The sequence below is a fragment of the Serinus canaria genome, chromosome 8 (genome assembly GCF_022539315.1).
Source record: "Serinus canaria isolate serCan28SL12 chromosome 8, serCan2020, whole genome shotgun sequence".
Taxonomy (NCBI): Eukaryota; Metazoa; Chordata; class Aves; order Passeriformes; family Fringillidae; genus Serinus; species Serinus canaria.
In genome coordinates this window covers 3,510,730-3,526,999 of record NC_066322.1, presented here as the reverse complement: position 1 = coordinate 3,526,999, position 16,270 = coordinate 3,510,730, and the positions used below count along the sequence as shown (strand labels likewise).

Here is a 16,270-nt window from a genome sequence, read left to right as displayed (position 1 = left end):
GTACAATGAGGTCCCTCGCTTGTGCTGCTTTTAGCAGGAGAGTTCAGGGCTCCTAGGTTGAGATCTAGTTCAAGGGCAGAGCAGTGAACAGAAACACTCAAGGACTTCATGGTGTTTTGAGCAGATTCTCCACGCCGCTGCCAAAGAGAAGCACCAGACCTGGGTCTCAAGGATGGATTAGTGCCCCTCGATAGCCCGTGTCTGCCTCTCTACTTATTTAATTATTTTTATAGGTCAGATCAAATAGAAGTTGGAGGCAGCTTTTAAAGTCTGCTGCACTCAGTAGAGCAGAGCATCTGGCCGGGTGATTGCGTTGCTGCCCCCCTGTTAATGGCATGGCTCTGGGCCTTGGGGGCAGGCAGGCTATCCTTATCACCTTGGCAGGCTGCCAGCCCCAAAGAATAATCCATTAACGTCTGCCCCGCTGGCATTCTTGCCAAATACAAGGGATATCTTTTAAATAAACATTGGCAGTTCCCAGTCAGAGGAAAGAGAAAGGGAGTAGAGGAAAAACAATCCTTGACATTTCAGTGACTTTGCAGGGCAAGCTGACACCTGGTACCACCCTTATCTGCGGCTGTTTGTGCAGAGCTGCAAAACAGCTTCTTCTCTTGGCCCTTTTACTTTCTTTAAATAGAACTGGGAAGACTGATAATGGTAGGAGTAGCTTTCTTGGACATGTATTCTTTGCCTTTCCTTTTTCCAGGCTAGGGAGACCCTATGTTAACATCTGGGCTCCTGTTTTTCTCCCAAGTACAGCAGAATAGTGTGGCAGCTTTCCTGCCTCAGACTCTGCCAGCAATATTTTTTTCCCACAGTTTCCCTCCCTAGTGGATTAGATACAATGTGGACTTACTTTCAGGGGGGCACTTTCCCACCTGACTTCCCATCTCTCCATCCATCAAACTGAACAGCCTGATGGATCTGCCAGGAATCAGAGCAACTGGGGCTCACCCCATTCTCAGCATTCCTTGGGAAGGGCTTTTTGCTGTTTGTTTCAACCATTTCACTTTTTTTTGTGTCTATAGCCAAACTCTCAATGACAGCTTGAGGTTTATTTTTCCAGCTGTTATATTTTCCTTCATAGCAATAAAATTACTTGTTTGGATATTTCACTGTATCAATAAATGAGCTGTCGAGGTTTTATTTTTGCAGTCCAGTTAAGATCTGGAGTAGGATTCATTTGTTTGGAATGCAATTGGGAGACAGTAAAATATTTATTGTTGAAAGAATAATATAGGGACAAACCTAGACTTTGCTACCCAGCTCTAAAACTGGGTTTCCTTTCTGCTGGTTTTGCCTTGATTCAATGATAGGACTGATGCTGCCTCAGTGTTCATCAGAGAGCATAAACTCTTTTATTTCATCTTTCTAACAACTTAATTAAAAGACTGGACAGTAGTTTGAAGGATTTGAAATATTTATTGTAAGGATATTTTGGTGCTAAGGACTTTGCAACTACTGCCTTGCCAAAATTTTATCCAAATTTCTATCTGTAATATGTTGTATATTTACATTGAATTTGCAGCACTGTATTTTGCTTGCCCCTTTTCATCTGAGTGTTGAAGCTATTCCTATCTTTCTCTCAGTTTCAAAATCAACACCATCCCCACCCATGATTAAACTTATAAGATTAGCACTATTAGAGAATTTTCTGCTGCAGCTCAGAGTTTCCTCTAATGCTTTTACTTGTGTGTGGGATGGGGCAGAGGAAGCACCCTGCCTGCTGCAGGGCCTGGGGACAGGCTGACAAAGTGCAGAAAGCATTTTTTGACCAGATCCTCATTTTAGGGCATTAAGCTTTTATGTCTCAACACTTCCCTTTTTGAAGCATGGTGACATTTGAATATGTCAATGTGTTTTCAATGAAGATAACTTAATCACCAGCACTGGGAGCTTGTATATCTCCTAATTAAATTGGAACCAATCTGAATCTCCCCAAACTAATCTTTGCTGTATTTTTAGTTCAATCTGTCGCTCCACCCCTGGCCAGCCTGTACATGGTAAACCTTCTGCTATTTCCTGCTCTGTTATTTAATGCTGGAGCCAAGCTACTTTCAGTTCCTGAAGCAGAACCAAGCAAATCAAATGTGGTTAGCATGGAGTTAACTGGAAACATTCCCAAAAGATAGCAGATTTTTTCCTAAACACAATCCACCTACAGTAGAAAGGAAACATCATTTGCAAATCATAACCTCTTCACTCTGGGTAGCTTCTGTCTGGACACTTGCAGACCTTGTTGATAGTCTGTACTTAAAAAGGATTATCAACAAGACACCTTGTAGGCTCTTCACAGTCAGATTGTAATTGAAAATGCAGTCATTCAGATGTTTCAACAAGTGTGTGAAAAGGGGCAAGAGAAAAGTGTATCATACTGAGGGGACTGCTTAAAATAGGTAAATGCATAGTGAAAAATTGTAGGTCCCTGTACTGGATTAAGGTGACACAACTATTGCTCTAATTTCATTGTTTTGTTAGACTGCACCAACAGAGAGTGGTGTTTTTGCTGGCCAGGGAGATCTCTAAATCCAGGTCTGCTCCAGTAAGGACAAAGGAGGCAGCTGCAGTTGCTGTGTGGGCTAATAAACCCTTCAGTGGGCATGTTCAGCAGGGAGGAGCACTTCATAGTCACATCCATCTGAGTTCAAATCTAGAGCTGCTAACTGAGTTTAGATCAGTCTGAGAGTCTTCTCCTCCAGGGAAAACAGTGTGGTTGCCCCCTGAAGTGTGAGGGTGAAGGGTAAATAAATACAGAATTGCTGTGTTCACTAGAGGCTATTGATCAGTGCCAGGTGAGGCCTGTGTCCTGCTTTCCCAAAAGAAATCCTAACAAGTTCTTTGTCGAATTCTCCAGTGGGTTCCTGTACAACTGTCACCAGCACCTGCTTCCTTGGATGATAAAACTTGCAGGGCAGAGAGGATAAAGAATGTCTGGATTTCTCCTCCAGTAACTTTCCAACCTGTTCTTCCAATTGAGGGTAGAGCCCTTGAAAATAAAATCCCAGGTGTTTAGTGAAAATAAAAAGTTGAATACAGTGCAGAGGCCCAAGTTGTGTCTTACTTTCTTGTGCTTCTCTCTATTGCATTAGAGAAAAAAACACTTACTAGACACTGGGGAATCCATGTAGGAATTTGTCTTAAGGGACAAAATCAATAACAAATCCAGTTTCAGCAGCTCTTCTGTTCACAGGGTTAATTGCTTAAATAAAGGAATGCAGTAATAGAGACATTCTGCTTCAGGCTTCTCTCTTTCAGACCCTGCAAGTATTTTCTAACCCAGATTTCAAGAACAACAATGTGTAGCTGTGCTGGAACAAGTGCTATTTTTAAATTTCCTGCGGTTTGAGGAATTGTCAGATTTCTCTGTCTGAAGGATCAAGGGATACAGAAAACCAGTTCTGAGTTTCTGGTTTGAAGGTTGAAGGAATACAAAAATGAACAGACAGTGATTTTCTGCATTGTAGCAGATGAAAGAAAAGATGAAAGATCTCAGCCAGGCTCCTGTCAATCCAGAGCAGCTCCAACAACTGCAGACTTTAATCCAATAAATATTATTTAACCTAGTTCAGGAAAATCCCTCCACTACAACAAAACAAGTTTTTCCACTCTCAGGGGTCACGACCGTATCTACGGAAGCAGCCCACGCTGATAAACTGTTGCACAACTGATACTGAGCAAGTCTTCAAAGAGCAGAACTGCACCAGCTGAGCTGGGTCTGTCTGGCAGGCCAGGCCAGGTGAAGTGATCTCATCTGCCCTCCCTGTGCTATTGACAACCAGCCAGTTGTGCAGTAGAGATGCCTTTTTTTGGTGCAAGCAGAGCCAGTTCACATGCAGAGATCTGCATATCCCACTAACTGTCCCATTGCCCATGGAAAGGTGCTGTCTGTCTTCCAACTGCATCCATGATGCTCTGTGGGGTTTTGAAGCTCTGCTGGCTCTCACTGGAGTGGCTGTTCCTATGTCTGTGTGTTATCAGGCCTGGTATAACCTATGTTAATACCACACAATAAAAGTAAATCTATATTTTTGTTATTATAACACCACAGATGCTGTTTAGGGGTTTGATTTGCTCCCCGTTCTCTCTTGTTTTACAACAAGCAGTGCCCAAGAACATCTCTCTTCTGTGTCTCTCCTGTCCATGCTCCACAAATATCAATAGTTGTGATTAAATATAAGAAACCACAGTGCCAGTACTTGTAAGGGGAACTAGAGGACAGAGAAGTGGTAAGAGTTTGTTTTTATGCAGACTGAAACATCCCAGTAGCAGAAATGATGGCACTTACAGGAATATCACAATCTCCTGAATAATACAATTCCCTCAATGCCTGGAAACTTAACACTTAGGCAGGGATGCATTTTACCCTTTAGTAATTGTTTAGCATCTCAAATATATATTATTTTTGTTTGATAAACATCACATTTTATACCTTACAATGCACTGATCCTAGAAACAGACTTAAACATCTGATCTGGGAAGGTACACAAATGAGCAGTTGCATGGCTTATAAATTGTGGTGTGGCTTTACAATGCAAAATGACACATCTGGCATCTAGCTGAGAGGGTTTTTTCACTTTTTCTTTTTCCTACCCCAAAGTGCTTTCTCCAGGGGAAAAAAAATATAAGTCAATTTGTCTGAAATAACACACTTTGAGTATTAGCAGTAAAGGCTATCTGTGCCCTGTGCAAATGGAGAGAATACCCCATATACAATCAGCACATTATGTTGTTGTCCAGAACAAAACTGGAAAATTTTAAGAACAACCACTGTATAATGTCAGATTATCACAGCGTCTGGTTTTGGGAGCTTGCTCTCTTCTTTCAGGGTTATTATGCCAACATATGAAAGAGAAAACTAAATGGAAACCAAGAAAGATATCATTTTCCTTTCCTCCTCCCCCCCCTCCCTTCTTTTCCTGTTGGGAGTGTTTCTGTTTGTCTGCATAAAACTTACCCATTCCAATCCCTAACTACTATTTAAGGTTGCCTGCCAGCCTGGGAAGTTGTTATGCAGGTTGCACTTAAATAGCTCACGTTTGACTGCAGAGCACCTGTTGGTTGACTTGGAGACAGTAAAATTCAGGGCAAAGGCTTCCCAAACACAAAGGGTTGCTTGTGGAAAAAGACCTTGTTGATCTTGGATGGAGTTATAACCAGCACTTGATGCCTTTAGTGGGGCATTGTATGGTGCACTAAGTCTGTACATGTGTTTCTGTGAGTGAAAAAACAACACCTGAGCTAAACAGAGAGCACAGAGCTAACAGGCTTTCTTCAGGTGTGTTTTATGGAGCACTTTTGAAAGGACTTTTTGTGCAGGGTCCTTGGAAACTCTTTTCAAAGCCCTGCTCAGAAGTGCCGGGGCCTGTGGGCCACCTTCCCGCTCAGGGCGTGCATCGTGTGCCTCACGTCTGCCCAGTGCAGACTGGGGTCTGTCAGGTCGGGTGTTCCAGGCCCTGAGAGAGCCTTTTGCCTTGATGGGAGGTGGAGGAGCTTGAAGTAAAAGTTTTACAGCAAAGTGTTCTCTCCTTCTGCCAGTCCCAGTTCGTTCAACTGGTAGCACATGCTGTTGCACCCTTAGCTGCTGCTCTTAGAGTCAGCTCTATGTCCTGATTCATTCTCTGCTGGGTTTGTGGCACTGGGATTGATGCCTTGTGCAGGCCGACCTAGAACAGAGGCTGGACAGACTTAAAGAACAAAGTAGGTATTTATTAAAAGGCCTCAATGGATCCACCTTGGGCAGCACAAGAGGCCAGCCAGAGCTGCACCCAAGATGAACCAAAATGGTCCCAAAATGCACGGCGGGCACGGGGTCTCTCACTGGGATCAGTTCTGCTCCATTTGCATATTGGAGTTCATTGTCCCATTCCAGCTTTAGCCCAGGCAGTCCCATCCTTCTTTTTCTCTCTTCAGCCCACAGTGTTTGTGCTCTTGGGCTGAGATTTGGATCATTTGTCCTTGGTGCCCAGTTGGAGAAGGAATTGTTCTGTCTCCCTGCTCTGTGAAGAGAGCTCACCATCCCCTCGTATAAAGCTCAGAACAGCACACTAAAGCATCACAGAATCTGAAAAATATAAAAGCTAAAACTTCAGACATCAGTATAACCTTGGGAAGATCAAAACAGAGTACTTTGAAGAGACACATGGGCACAGTATTAATTTTCAACTACATTTAGGAGTAATATTAACATTCATTTGTTCTTTACAGGAGCGTGCTTGTTTGGAAAGATAGACAAGCAGAACTTTTGATGACAACACAGTTCATCTGTGAAATGACTTGTTAATTTTCATAAATTTTGTTTTAAAAAGCTGCTCTAAAATGCTAACATCTGTGAAGCTGTTCCCCAGAAGGCATCAGTCTAACCCAGACCTCACAAGAATCTTTGAACATCTTTTTGTTTTGCTGCTTGGTTTTAGTTATTGGTGCAATATGAACAGCATTGCCCAAAATGTTTATGGTGTACCAAGCCATGCCACTGTGTTTTTGGCAAACAAGAATATAATGAATACTTGCAGCTTTTTTCAATGACCAGTGTATCCTTCCCCAGCAGCCCTCAGGTGAGGCTGTTTGTGCAAAGGGGGATTCCATAAAATCAGACCATGTCCTGAGTTGGAAGGAACATACAAGGATGATGAAAGTCCAACTTCTGGCCCTAATTTGCAGGGGACAGGGCATCCTTCTCCATCCACAGTGCCTCAAGGAGCCATGCAGGAGCTGGTAGGTATTTCTTACCATTTGAGTTACTTCAAACCTTTCCTTTAGCATTTCAACCACTGTGCAAGGCAGCACCTCTGCAATCTCGCTGAGTTTGGGATTTCCCCCACACACACACCGTGCCTTTTACCCCCTCCAAATGCCAGAATGAGCATGATCCTTGTGTCTGAATATCAGCTATCAAGGCTCAGCATGAGGGAAAGCCAAGCACTGCACTGATTGCATGCAACAAACTGATCTTCTGCTGCAGTTTTTGTTTAAAACCTGATTATTTGTGCAGGCTAGATGCTGAAACGTTTGGTTTGGAGCTGGACAAGCAGAACTGACAAACTGGATGGTTGCCCATAACAGAGGCAGAAAAAGGAGGAGCCTCTGGCATCACTGAAGTACTTGACTGGTCTTTTCAGCAGGTATTTTTCCAGTTCACAGCAGGCCACTGACAGCAGAAAGTGCAGCAGCAGCAGCCTCAGCAGTGAAACTGTTACAATGGGAGGGAGATAAAGTGAAGGATTTGTTGGAGGGGCAGTGCCAGGAAACGGCTGAGACATCACATGACAGAGGATGTGCCCTCTGCAGCTCAGGGACTATTTACTTACAGGCGAGACTTCACCAGACTCCACCAAGGGCAGTCCTGGTGAGTTATTTGAGTTACCTGACCCACTTGCAGTAGGAAGTCATTATAGAGATAGTAAATACCTACCCCACCCCTGCTAGGCAGACAGACTCTTTGCCAAAATGGTCTAGCTCAGCTTCTCAGAATATAAAATATTGTACCTTTCTAGTTGAAACTGGCATTGCAAAGACATCAGAAACTGCTGCTGTTCCAGTAAACCGCTCCATTTCTTGGCATTTGACCATTGTGGAGAGAGCTTCCAGGATTTATGTCTTACCACCACCTGGAGCACAAATAATACGAGAAGAGTAAGTTGGAAATTTTTCTTAAGGTGCAAATCTCTTGCTTCTCACATTGATGGGAAAAGCTCCCAGGCCTTCTGGCAGTCAGGGAAGTTGCCTGTGATGGAGATTCTGAGAGGAGCTTTACACAAGCATTCATTTGAAGTGTTAAATAGACTCCAACACAGTTTTTCCTAGACTTTTTTGTTTTACTTTCTTGTAGTGAAAGCTGCAACTAACTTAGCACACCTAACATAGAATCATGGAGTTGGAATAGACCTCTGAGATCATCAAACCACCACACCTGTTCATCACTAACATGTCCTCAAGTGCCATATCCACACTTTTTTTGAACACTTAATATACTTGGTGATTAATTATTGTTAATTGATGGATGGATTTAAAAATTTCTAGGAGAAGCTGGAAACATTATCTACAAGTTATCATTTAAAAAAAAAATCATGTTACTATTATAGTAAGTCATAACTTTAAATTCTTTCCCCCTTGAATCAATCGTATTTCACCAAGATCTGTGGCCTGCACAATGCTGACCTTTAGCATAACCCTGCAAATTATCACCAAAATAAGATTCTAATCTTGCTTAGACCAGAATATAGTTGGAGAAAGTCCATTAAAAGACAAAAGATTTATACTAATGCAACTAAGAGCAGGTCTGGGCCAAAATAGATATTAATTTAAGAGGACTTGCTTAAATTAGAATGATGATGGCCTTTGCTTGGACTGTAGGAACAGGTTATGACAGGAAAGGAAGAAGAAAAGAACTGGCATGTCTTCTGCAGCACAAAGATCTCAGCTTAATTTTCCTTATATTTTGTGAGACTTATGTGAGTCTTACCCAGGACTTCAGGCACTGAGATGCTGGGATGTGGTGGAACAGTCCATCATATGAAGACAGAACAGAAACTGAAGTAAAAATATAATTCCTTTAAAGGTGTCTGGTCAGAATTTAGGGGGTAATTCTCCATTTGAGAAACCCAGGAGATGAATTTGCTCTTCCCCTGCAAAGCTTGATCTACCTGTACCCACAAGGCTCACAAGGTGCTGTGACTTCTCAGAGCACCACGTGCTCATGGTCTGGGTTGGGCTGGCTTAAGAGAGATCACAACCAAGTTAAAAGGGATTTATTCTCCTGTTCTCCAGGGGGATTTGTCAATGTTGTGCAGTGTTAAGGACAATGACTCATATTGGGCTCACCAGGGGATTTAATGCACTAAGGCAAAGATCTACAAGGAGTGTAGGCACCCAGCTCTGAGGCTAGGATTCAGAAGTCTTAATTAGGGGTCTCTTTCACAGTGATTTGGGAAAATTCAGTGCCTGATAATGGGATTCACATGTACCAGTACCCTGAGTGCAGGCATTGAGGTAGGGAGCTGGAGAAGTACTGAAGAAAAGGATGTGTTTCTGTGCTTTGCTTGGTACCTCAGGTCCTTTCTGGGATCTGGCCCTGAATGCTGAAGCTTTATGTGTTTACAGTTGCACTGAGTTTTTGAAATAAATCAAACCAAATTTTTTTTTTGTTTGTCACTGTTATTGAAGTAGAAAGCTGAACACCAAACTGCTTGAGAGGCCCAGAGCTAAACTGGAGCCACAATTCCCTTGTTTCAATTCTAGTTTTGAACGCCCTTCATCAACTAATCACTGCCTGGCACAGTATTAAATTTAATCACTGAACTCCAAAACATTGTAATGTGTCTACCTACTCTATGGTTCCATTTGGATGGAAATTTTCTATCTTGTTTAAAGACTAATAAAGCCCTGCCTTTCTTGCTCAGAACAAAAGGGTATTGTTGGATTTGTTTTTCGCTAGGTTCGTATTCAACAAAAGATGATTATTCTGTCTGCTCAGTGCTGAGATCCCTGTGAACATGTAGACATCCTCTCTACTTGCTTTTCTTTCCCCTGGCTGACTACAAAATAGAAACATTTCCTTCTCACAGAAGCGCACGGTTGAAATGCACAAAAGCAGATGTTATTTATCAAAACTTTCAAGGTTTTCTTAACATAGGTATTAATTAAAAAGTTGATGTGAGGCATAATTGAATAGAGAAGCAGCATTGCAGGGCACAGCAGGAGCAGCAATGAAATTAATACACATTTATGATTAAGAATTCGTCTTTCATGAAACAAAAACTGTTGTTTCAGTAAAAACCTTTTGACCTTTAAAGAGCGAAGTGGCAAACCCACAAACATGGAGTTGTTTGTTTGGTCCCTATTATTGCCATCACACTGTAACCTAGGGAGAAAAGCTTTTTTGATCCTCCTGTGGGCAGGAGAGCAGGATTCTTGCTTTTGGAGAGCCCATTCACAGTGGGTTGACTTTTAAAAGACCATTTATTGAGTGACGCAAGGTGCAAATTATGACTCACTCTGCATAGGTTTGTGAAAAATCAACCTAGATTCATCTCCTGAGCACCTACACAGCTGCTTAATCCATTTATTATCTCTGGGGTCCCATTAACCCTTTGAAAGGAGAAAAGTGATCTGCAGCACAACCCAGCCAAACTGATGTTCTTATCCAGGGAGTTGAAGTTTTTCTCTTATCAGATCTAGTGAGGGTCAGATTTTCTTCTCTGTAGCCAGGATTAAATCACAGAGTGGCTCAGCAGTCAGAATTTGAACATTTCCTCCCCTTTCAATGGCCCTCACAAAAGGTCCATCACTGCTGGTGTTTGCTGATATGTGACACTGTTTTCCAGGCCTCACCCAGACAAACCAGATGCTCTTCAGTGTCTGCGTCCTCTAATGATCTCTCAATGATACTGTAGGTAATTGTTGTTCATTATAAACAGCTTTTTAAGCAGAAGTGTGCTGCTAGTCCAGCATGTTTTGTTAGCTGAAACATCTCCTTGTCTTTCCTAGTTGTATCACAACCTATTTTCCCTGTAGATTTGAGGGTTTGGAAGCAGTTTTGCTGTGTCTGCAGGGCCTTTCAAAGGACAGAACCACCTCTTCACCTTCTCCACCCATCTCCTCCCCCATCTTCCCTCCTTTCAAAGGGAGAACACCAGGAAGTTGGGAGATTCAGATGTGGTTCCTAAACCTCTGTCAATGAGGAAGGTCTCCTATGCTGCTGGAAATGGTGTGCAGCCACTGGTTCCTGTATTTCAACTCTCTTTCCTCTCAGGAAACCCAGAGTCCATGGGAAGGAAAACCCCAAATGACCCTTGTACAGGTCATTGCAAAAAGTGGTGGTTGCTTAAAAAGGGTGTTACCTTGTGTGTGTGCCTTCATTTCTCCACCTGTCCCTCTTGTGCACATTTTACAAATAGTGGCAGCTGTTACAGACTGGCATTATGGGATGGACACTGAGAAAAGAAGTGTCTCTTTCTTTGACCCCTTGCTTTCAGTCCTAACTCAGCACGATTTTCTTTTCCTGGTAATAAGGCTGGGCTAGAGGAGGGACTGTACCTCCTCTTGTTACTGTGATTAAACATTGCAAAAAGCTTTTCTCCAATGTCGAATCAAATGCTGAAATTAATTTACTTCCTCTCTGTTCATAAATACTGTGTGTCAGCCCTCTGCAAGCCACACTTTGCTAACCTACTCCCAGAGATGCCTGCAGAGAGGAAGTGGCAAAATTGCATGTAAGATTATTTACAGAAAACTAATGTGAAAAATGAACATTGGCCAGATACCTGTCTGTGTCTTTACTCAGGGAACACTTATTACCCTCTGACTTTCATGGTCAATCACAACTAAACATAAAATGTGAGTTTCACAGCCCATGTAGGAGATTGGAATTGAGTATAAAGATATATATGCTGTTGTTTTTAAGCCCATAATAAAACTTACTGAATACTCATGAATAATAGATGCATTTAAAGGAAATTACGATCTGCTCCTGTTTAATCTTTGAAAGAAAAAACCCCAACAAATTAGCTTATAAATTCTCTAATGGTTTATTCTTTAGGGCAGAACAATAGAGGCTTGGTATGAAATTCACTGGAATCAATAAAAAGACCCTCATTTTATTCCCCAAATTTGTAACCCACACAGAAGTCTGTTATGGCAGCTGCCACCTTCACTAACACACCAGGGTTCAGCCCGGGTTCCTCCAGAGCTACAGCAGTAATGGCTCTAAAGGCTGGCTGGACCAGCCTGATATTCCCTGTGGATCAGGCACAGAGCTGGACCTGTAACCTGCACTCACCTGTGCCTTACGTCAGTGAGTCTGCTATGTGCTGTTCCACTCGCAGCTCTTGTAAATGGAACCGAGAAATGAGCGGCATTTTCGGCCCGTGCCGCTGCTGAAATGTGATCCAAGGCTCAGGCAGGTTCCAGCTGGGATCTCGCCCCTTGCTCCAACATACATTTATGTTCTCAGAACCTTAGAGCTCCTTCTAACAGGCAGAAATTGTAAAAACAACATGAACAACGTTCTCTGTGTACAGCGGAGTAATTTAAAGTGCCTGAGGGTTTGAACATAAGCAGACACTGTTCACGTACAATATGAGCAGGACTTCTGGGTTTTGGCATTTAAAAATGACAATTAAAAATACAGCAGGCATGTTTCAGCAACTTTATGGGTTGCCATAAACATCCAGAAAAGGATTCACTGTAAGGATTGTTTTCTTTTTTTTGTGTTCTGAGTTTTCAGCGTGATGTGTTGTAACACAGCGCAAAACTAAAGGGCTGAAGGTGTCTCCTGCATTGGAAACTGCAGTACATCAAAAAATGCTTCTTTGGGAGAGTCAAAATTTACAGACTGTTTGGCTCTGTTCAGGTAATTATTTTAGCTTCCTGCTCAGGAGTTTTCTATGAAACCTTGAAGAGAAAAAGCCCCAGAGAGGTCTGGAAGGTGAAAAACTATTTTCTTCCTCAGCAAGGAAACAAACATAATAGACTCAAAATCAGTCCCTGGCACAGTTCTGGGTACCATGCCACTACCTGAATTTTCTTAGAAATATTTACCACAGGAATGACATCTCTGCATAGTCAGGCAGCTCTTCCCACTGTAGGTGCCTGACAATTGCCAAGGACTGGGAGTTGTACACTGTACCCTGTCCCTGTAAGGAACCCGGTGTTTATAAAAATATAAGGCACCCCTTGTTGTGTTTTAGGCATTAAGGTGAGAAGAAGAACCTGAATCTCAAGCATTTAATTACAAGGCCTTTCTTCCTCAGTAATTTTTTGCCTGGCACTTGTGAAGCTTTGGCAAAAAGAATTCCCCACCTTCTTTGGATTGTAAACCTGAATGTCTTATTAATGAACACCTAAATCTCCAAAATGCTTTGAGATGTTGTTGTGACATTGAATGACATGTCCCTGAGGATGGCCAGCTCTTTCCAAGTCTTAAAATGGGACATAAAGCACAATTTGTTGTTAGATAGTTCTGAAATCCATCTTTTCTCTTTGGGACACTTGAGCAATGTTTCATTCTGTGCTTGTGTTGAAACTTCACAGCCATCCCCTGACTACCTACAGATGCTCAGCCAAAATAAAGCCCCTGCAGCTTCTCTGGGTTTTTCTCAGTCCCCTCCTCACCATGGGAGTTGTGTGGCTCCTCTTTACTGAATGCCAGTGTTGGGATTGTTTTTCAGGACTAAGTGAGAAGTAGGTTCCTGCCCTGAGTTAAGCAAGACTCCATGTTAGTGATCCAGTGTCTCAATCAAGGCAGGAAGAAGTAAGGAAACTGCTTTATCCTCCTGAGTGCTCAAAGCAATCCCCAGGGACTGGGAATGGGACAAAGAGGGAGATAGAAGGTATCTTAGGGCGACATTTGTTTCCTGTGGCTGTGCCTTTGGTTTGTTTTATCCCTTTCCTCTCCCCCTTACCACAATTCAGGACTGTGCTTGAGCTCTTATCTCCCCTTTACCTTTATTTATTTCCTTTACTGAGGCAATAATTTTGCAATCTGAGGGATTCAGAGCCAATCCCATTCTCCCTTTCTACCTTGCTGTCTCTTTTTCCTGACCCTGCCACAGCTGCAATGCCATGCTGGGAACCAAAATCAAAGGTCCTTTTTGTTTGGTCGATTTTTGCTTTGCATTCCTTCCCTTTCCCTTGCATTCCTGCTCAGTGTAGCCCTAGCAGCACTTTTGCCTCATGTGGAGCATCAGGCACATCCCCCAGGCCTCCTGCTGAAATCTTTCCCTCCCTGAAACATGACTTTGTGCTGGCTCTCACCCCTCATGCAGGTGCTCAGCACAGAACAAACTTCAAGTCTATTTAAGAGCCATTTCAGAGGGTGAAGTGGGCATGAGATAAGGTACAATTTTAACACTTATCCTTTATCTAGGGCAAATTGGATGTTAATTGTAGTGACACTGCTGTGGTGGACAGTGTTTCTAGCTCTGAGTGTTATGCAACAGCAGCTGGGTGACTTCATCTGTACTATCAACCTGAAACTGTCTCAGTTAAATCATACTTGTAATTGCTGCTACCATGAAAAAGGGGAAAAGCAGCTACAAGAGGGCTCCAAAATCCTGTCTCTGACTCCTGTACCTTAGTGAACATTGCCAGTAGCTTCTCTGGTGATGGAGACCTGGAGCTCACCTGAACATGGAAGAGTTGAATAATCCCTTTCACCTGTTGTACATCCCAGGTTTGTTCCTTGCCTTTCCTTTGCTTGTCCTTTGCCCAAGCCAGTCACTTCAGCTGCTTGGCCAAGTGTGTCACAAGCCACTGCACCTTAGTCTTGGCAAATTTATCTTGCTGTTCCAAAAATTCCTCACACTCCTTGGAATTTACTCCTGTGGGTATTTGTAGACTGTTATGACTGCCCTTACTTGTTGTTTAACCATTTAGCTGTGTCCTCATAAATCATTCCCCCCTCAGCTCTTTAGCTGGGCTCCCTGCCTGTGCTGCTAAGTGTGAAAACTCCAGGCTGAGCCCCCCTTTCCACATCTGCTCCCCACAGGATTCTATTGGTGGCACAAAGTCATTGCTCAAGCCATGATTTCATTCCCGGCTTGTTGCATGATCCCTTGCTGACCAAAGGATCTCTGGTTCTCTGCAGCAATTCTCTGGTTTTATTTCCCAGGTCCTCTCACATTCTCCTAAGACTTGTTCCACCTCTTCCCCTGACTTAAAAACCCCAGTTCAGGCTCCTTGCCCCTTCTCCCCAAGAGCGCAATTTCTGGAAGTAGCAGAGGCAGGGAGTATCCCTGTATATTCCTTCATCCCTCAGTCTCTCCTGAAGGATTTCCCTGCAGCCAGAATCCTTTCCAGGGACAGCTGGAAGATGGGCACCCACAGCAGGGCATCCAGGACGTCCCAGGTGGGTGGGATGGGCACCCACAGCACATCTCCCAGGTGGGTGTCTAGTGGTGCAGCTCCCTGGAGCAGGGTAAGGAAGAGTCACTGGCTGGATTCAAACCTCCTCTTCCCAAATATGTGGCAGGAGCTGGCCAGGGAGCTGGGCCACGTGTTTATCACATTTACCATGGGAAACTCTGGCATTTTTACCCCCACCTGTGGGCACCTGTCTGCATTCTTGGAGCCTGGATTTAACACATACAATTTTTGGGAGCTTTGTGGTGAGGACAGGATATGCTGTTGATTAAAGCATCTTGGAAGCTATCTGGAACTTAAATTAATTGCCACAAAAATATTACCAGGAAGAAAAGATGTGCATTTATCCAGTTTATGAAGACAATGACTACAGGATTGAAAATAGTTAAGAGTTGTGTAAAGCACAGGAATTACTTCAGAGTCCAAATGAGGCTTTGACTTTTAGGGAGAAAAAAGAAACTTCTTGTGGGCAGATTTGCCCATAGATACCTATTGCAAACTTCCTTTTACTTTTTTGTCACATTTTTGCGTGTGGTTGCTAGAAGAAGGACCAGAGAGATCCCTAATCTGGCCCAGGCTATCATCCCATCAGTTTAGCATGTTGTGCCATCACGTGCAAAGTACAGTGTTCCCTTTTCAGCTGATAAAATTTGGAAGTTGCAAAATGATCACCAAAGCAAGAGACAGGATGTGATGGAAGACATTTCTTTTCCTAAAAGCTTAAAAACTCTAGACAAGCCTCCAGTCTGTACTGTGATTCCTTCCTACTTGCACATTCATTTTATCTCCTCCACTCTCAACTCTTGTTCCTGTGTTAGCTGGGGCTGATCCCTGCAGTGAGATCTCTTTCAGGGCTCTTCTATCTCCAGCTTGGAAGAATCATCCATTTGCCTGGGGGCAGAGGAAGAATTCAGTTCTGAATTTGGGATGATGTGTTGAAAAGCTACTTTTGTTTCACCTCTGAGCTCCAGAACCAACCTTTAAATCTCTGAACATGAGCAAGAGGGTCCAATATGACCATGAGTTAAGTTAAATTGTACCTGGGAAGTTTAGTCTTGTTTAATGGCTTTGTTCAATTGTTCTACTTGTTCATTTATCTTTACATTACCATAAAAATCATTCAGTCTTTCTCCTCTGAAATAAGGGAGATTCTTATAAGAAATTCAAGTCTCTGCATGGATTTTTATTTCTTTTTGTTACTGTGACTGTACACATGCACTTTTAAATTTTTTTAAAATAACTTCCTTACCCACATTTCCCCCTCTGTTTAAATCTCTTCAGACATAAGGCAAGTACAGAGGAAGAGCTACAAGTGTAAAAAAGAAAAATCTTGTTCCTCCCTCAGATCTCCAAAATCATGGCTAAGTGTTGCACGTTTATTGAAGCTGTTGTTGAGAAAGCCACTGGTGTT

The 16,270-nt window shown here is 42.8% G+C and overlaps 1 long non-coding RNA gene across 2 annotated transcripts in view; it reads left to right on the top strand.

Moving 5' to 3' along the window:
- LOC108961806 (uncharacterized) overlaps positions 1 to 16,270 on the top strand; it is a 119,426-nt gene that overhangs the window by 37,633 nt on the left and 65,523 nt on the right. The gene's annotated exons all lie outside the window — the stretch shown is intronic.